The following is a 6,313-nucleotide window of genomic DNA, read 5'->3' on the forward strand; positions in this document are numbered from 1 at the left end:
CCGCTGCTATCCGATTCGATCCTGCCTGTAAAATCCAGACGAATGGAAACCCTATTTTCTGTAGGATCGGATCGGATGAAAACAGACAGGTTGTCCGTTTTCATCCAATCTCCCATAGAGGAGAACGGGGATCTGACAGCTCAGTTTCTGCAGAGTAAGCAGAGACAGACCTGTCATCTACCTGCTCAGCGGGGATCAGCGGATCCATGGGCGTCCGCAAGGAGGGGCAAATGCCCCCCTCTGGAATCTCAACTTCCCCTTTAAAGTGGTTGTTAAGCCACTTTATACAATCCTGTCTGGTCTGTTTAATAATCCTGCGTGCCCCTGTGTCTTAAAAAAATAAGGTGTTCTTTACCAGTTTTCAGAGCGCTGATTGCTGCTCACGTGACCCGTCGGCTCTCTGCTCTCCCTGTCTGACAGCTGCCAGTGATAGGGGAAGGACCTCTTGCTGATTGACAGCCTCAGCTTTGAACCTGTGTGCTGTGTGAAGGTGGGTGTGTCCCTTCCCTCCAATCAGCTCTCAAAGATCTCCTCACTGAGTGTACCTGCAGCTCTCCGCCCCTTTTATCCAACAGGCTGTATAAATTCTGGACTTTGAAAGGATGCAGAGAAGAGAAGACAGCAAATAAACCGGTACAACTTATGTAGGAAAATTTGTTTAATCTTTATGTGTCACCTGAGGCCAGTCACTTCACTGGGTCTATCTAAGGGTTTACATATAAACTCTGAGCATAACATTTTTTAATCAAATATATTCCTCTAAGCAGCATTAGGCAAGGTTCACATCTGAGCAGAGAAAAAACGCTGCTGCTTGGGAGAGGCATGGGGGTACCATTAATCCTAATGGCCTCACACATTGGAAACCACAGCACAATTGTCTGTACTGGGAACCGTACTGCATTATGCGGTTTCCCTGCGACCGGCGTTTTGGAAAAGGTGCAAGGTATGGGATGAATGGGCTGCTGTGCCCATGCACATGTAGCCACCGTAAACCGCATGGTTGTGAACTTGGCCTTTAAACCTTTCCTTAAACAAATGGCCCGGCAGCTTTTTTATTAGCGTTTTTATTTACACTTTATTGACACAAAGGAAATTAATCCACTTTATTTGCACCAAATGCCTTTCCAAATCCAGATATTACCTAGTAAAAATGACAGTGACGTCATCACTGTGCTGTACATAGCCTGTACAGAGAGCAGAGCTGTGGGAGGAGCTCAGCAGCCCCATATTACAGGCTTTTTGCAGAAGACTACAGGAGGGGGGCGGAAACCAGACCAGTCACCCAGCACAAGGAAGGAGGGCAGCAGTGAGTGGTCTTTATTACAGGAAGAGGGAAAGTCTCACTGCACAGATCTGCAAGAAATACAGAAAGCACATTAAGATTCAGAAAAGAATACGCATTACTCTTATAATTCGAATATATTTGCTTATCTCATAATTCGGCTTTAAATGAGGCTGCTTTCACACTACTCCACGAAAATAAAAAAACGCATCAAAAACGCATATACGTTTTTGTATGCCTGAAATTGCATCGCATTCGCCCCAAAATGGTGCAGGACCCTTTTTTTGGTCCACACTGGAATCGGATCGCATGGGTGTTCACACCTATGCGATCCCATTTCTGCACCATATCACAGTTCTCACTGTGAACTGTGAACAAATCTGGGTATCTTAACCACTTGCTTAACCACTTCTGGACCGGAAGGTTTTACCCCCTTAATGACCAGGCCATTTTTTGCTATACGGCACTGCGTTACTTTAACAACAGAATCAGAGGAACCTGCTGACAGAGAGCCATGTAAGGTAATAAAATGATAAAAGCCATGTATCAGAGTCAAGCCTGACTTGGAAATGTGATTGTGAGAGGTGATACAGGAAACAGAGGGGAGGGAAGTTACAGAGATCAGGAAGTATACTCCCAGTGACCCTGTGAGGTGCTCTCTGGAATCTTGCTGCAGTAAATGATGTATGATATTGATAAAGGTATACTGTGTGGGCTTTCTGATTGGACTGTTTTTATTAGTAGTTGTTTCACTTGTCTGGATTAGCAGTGGGCCGTACCCTCAGTCTGCTGTATCCTCTGGGGAACAGCTGGGGCTTTAGTTTTAGTTTGTAGTCACTCATCCTACATTTAGAAGTTTAAAGAGGAGATTTAGAGTGTGTGAGATGTAACCTATCATTAGAAGTGCTCCTTGTCCCCCTCCTCATCGTTCCGTCCCTTTGATGTCCCTTCGGTTCCCAGGAAGTTCAGTCACCGTATCCAATATACAGGTGTCTTCCCTTCTTCCTCCCCGGACTCAGGAATAATTACCCATTAATGTTTATGAAATAAGCGGAGTGGACGGGACATTGTAAAGGAAGAAAATCACTTGGTACCGCGGTGTTTCTCAAACTTTTCTATGCTGACATCTTAAGAGTTCCCTTCACTGGAACTAATGCTGGCCATACACTAGCCGAAATATCGGGCAAACTCATTTCTGAAAAACAAAAAACCGGCATTGAGAGCAGACGATCGTGCCATCATGTAATGACCGAATTTCGAACGATAAATCGTTCAATGGACATAAATGAATTCAGTTTTTCACATATGCCTAGTGCAAACAGGTCGGCCGAGAAACACATTAACCTTTCAATTTATCGTTCGTTTATCGTTCGGCCGGCAGATTTTAAAAACTATTCCTTAGATTTTACGGCTCTGAAAAGTTGAAAACTATTTTCTATTTATGCCCATTTACTGGACGAAAAACGAACGATCGGACCAAGTGACAGATTTTCGAATGATTTTTCGGCAGGTGTATGGCCACCATTAGGCCCCTTTCACACAGGGAGTCCGTCAGGTGGACTCCGTATTTCTGAGCGGGGGATCGATCCGCGATCCCGCCGCTGAGCAGGTGGATGGCAGCTCTGTCTCTGCGCTGTGTGCAGAGACAGAGCTGTCAGGTACCCATTCTTCTCTATGGGGGAATCGGATGAGAACGGACCATCTGTCCGTTCTCATCCGATCCGCCAGACGGATGAAAAATAGGGTTTCCATCCGTCCAGATTTGACGGACAGGATCGGATCGGATGTCAGCGGACATATCTCCGCTGACATCCAATGCCCCATAGAGATGCATGGGGCATCTGTTCAGATCCGCCTGAAAAACGGACAGGCGGATCTGAACGGTCCGCCTCTGTGAAAGGGGCCTTAAGGGCCAAGCCCAACCTCTTCACTGGAACCAAGGGGCCAAGCTCAACCCGAGAGAAACAACCCCACACCATAATCCCCCCTCTACCAAATTATGTTTACCAGTGCACAAAGCAAGGACCGTAAAGACATGAATGAGTGAGTTTGGGGTGGAGGAACATGACTGTCCTGCACAGAGTCCTGACCTCAACCCGATAGAACACCTTTGGGATGAATTGGAACAGAGACAGCGAGCCAGGCCTTCTCGTCCAATATCAGTGCCTGACCTCACAAATGCGCTTCTGGAAGAATGGTCAAACATTCCCATAGACACTCCTAAACCTTGTGGACAGCCTTCCCAGAAGAGTTGAAGCTGTTATAGCTGCAAAGGGTGGGCCAACTCAATATTCAACCCTACAGACTAAGATTTGGAAGCCATTAAAGTTCATGTGCATGTAAAGGCAGGCGTCCCAATACTTTTGACATAGTGTACACAGAGGCGTAGATAAGGGGGGGTCAGGGGGGTCCAACGTCCCCCCAGGGCGTCGGTTAATTTCACAACAGCTACTGCTTCTGGAAAGACCGCCTGTCTCATCCACGAGGCTGACAGGCAGGGCCCGGCTGACATTGAAGCCATGTTTACTATTTGCTTCACTAACAGATGTGCCTGCTGGGGGCGCTGTATATACTGTATATATACACACACCACAATTTGTCACAGCGTGGCAGACGTGCTAATTATTGTTCTCTGGGTACTCAAGGCTGAACCCCACCCAGGAAAAAAAAAATTATCTACAGCCCTGAGTGTACATTTAAATGTGATTTTGGTTTTATTCCACATTGAATCCTCTTGTTTATACTTCTTTTAGTTTGGCGTAGTGACGGTTCCAACGAACTCTTGGGGGTTATAGTCCCACTTTGCAGAGGCCTGAATGTTGTCCTAAAATTGAGCCGTAGATTGAGTCTCGGGATCAGCGTTTTCTGAAAATGAACACTTCCAAAAGTTAATTTGACCTAAATCGCCTGATAATAACAGAAAATTGAAGGGATGGCTGCAGGATGACAGGCCCCAGCCTGATGGATAATGTTAGGGTTTCAGGCTGCAATTGTTGTGCTGGGCTCAGTCATTTGAGAAGCCGGCTTTTTATACAACCCTTTATATCAGCCTTTGGGATTTTTTGTTTCTTTACATGCAGCTCTGAAAGCCCTAATTATGAGCCAAGCAAGCGACTGGCGTTTTCCTCCCAGCATTGCTGTTTATGGGAAGAAGAGGCATTTGATATCTTGCCAAAAGGACAATGTAACGAGCGATTCCGGTCTACCTGAAGGTCTATCCAGTTCCCTTTTGATAATTCAAAAATAAAAGTGCGCTGTCCTCCAGGATTTCGGTTTTCTTGTTATTAACTATAAGGCCCCGTTCACACTTGTGCGACTTGGGACTGCAAAGTCGCATGACAAAATCCCATGATTTCTTATGAGTACTGTTCATATCTGTGCGACTTCAAATCACGGCAACTTCAAAGTAGTCTCTGCACTACTTTGGTCTGACTTTGTTGCGACTTGAGGTCCATAGACACAGGCATTGCTTCAAGTCCAGTTAAAATCACGGCAAAAAATTGGGTCGCACAAGGCGTAAGGCTGGGTTCAAACTATTGTGATGGGGGAACCAGCGCAATTCCAGTGCAGGTTCCCACATCGCATGATTCTCACAGGCAGTTTACACTGCTCTATGCGAACCGCTGTGGGTGTTAATACAAAGTTAATGAAACCCACAGATCGGCTCGCAGTGCGAACTGCCAAATGGTGCAGGAATCGGATTGCATGGGTGTAAACGCCCATGCGACTCGATTCCAGTGCGCACCAAAAAAAGGGTCCTGCACTATTTTGGTGCAAATACAATGCAAATTCAGCCTCACAATCTGTATGGCTGAATTTGCATTGCACAGACATTGCATGTGATCTGCACAGCAATGCTGTGTGAATTATGAGGTTACCGATATTGCTGATTATTTCAGAAAGTGCTTGTACCGGAGTGATGCCATGCCGGTGCCGGTGTCCATAGCCGACGGTTGGCTGACTTGTAATGACAACCGATGTGGCTGAGAAGCCGCTCGGCTGTTATTACAAGAAGTGGGAGGGGATGCCCCCCCCTCCCGCCGCCTTCCGCAGCTCTCCCGGGTCTCCCTAGCCTGACCCGGTCAACTAGCCTGCGCGGCCACCGAAGACCCGCTCAAAGATCGGCTCTGTAAAAAAAACGGAAGTGATGTCATGACATCACTTCCGAGTACTCCAGATTAAAAAAAATGCGAGCATTCAAAACAGCCAAACTTGGGGTTTTGAATGCTTTTAAGTGCAGAAGAGGGGTTTGGGGTCTTTTAGACCCCCAGATCCCTCCACAACAGTACCTGTGAAAAAAAAAAAAAAACATTCTTTTTAAATGTCCGAAAATATTGGTCAATATCAGCCGATACCGATATCCGATCATCAAAATATCGGTATCGGCAATAAAAAAATGATATTGGTCGATCACTACAATATATATATATATTTTTTTCTTCACATGGCGTACTTAACATCCGCATTAAACTCACTAGTGCCCCTTACTTTGTTGTTGGCGTCCAATCCATATTTTCAAATACAATGCCAATAATTACTGTATTACTAACATGTACTTCAATATACTTTTTTGGAATTCACCGATATATCAATCTTTCTTATATATCTGCATGAACTTATGTTCTGTACCTTTTAAAATCTTGAACAAAAACTATTGAAAGAGAAAAAGTCCCAGGATACATAAGTAAAATCCAGGAATCTTCCGTATGGTCCTGAAATGAGCCAGGGTCAATCTTTCGGGGGCGGTGGGTAGTCCTCTGCATAGGCCAGCACCATATGGTCATGAGATGAGCCAGGGTCAATCTTTCGGGGGCGGTAGGTAGTCCTCTGCATAGGCCAGCACTAAAGTTATCACTGGTGAGGGCCAATCTGTGCAGTGTTTTATTGTGATCCGAGGCCGTGTAATGACGCGCCTCCAGGGGTCACAGAAAATGGGTTAAATGACGCTGGCCATCTTTGAACCCAGAAGAGGAGAGGTGCTGGACAATGGCGGTGGAGCTGAAAGTCAATGTTGGAGCATGGAGTAGGTGA

Source organism: Pelophylax lessonae (genome assembly GCF_965119305.1).
Source record: "Pelophylax lessonae genome assembly, chromosome: 10".
NCBI classification, from domain to species: domain Eukaryota; kingdom Metazoa; phylum Chordata; class Amphibia; order Anura; family Ranidae; genus Pelophylax; species Pelophylax lessonae.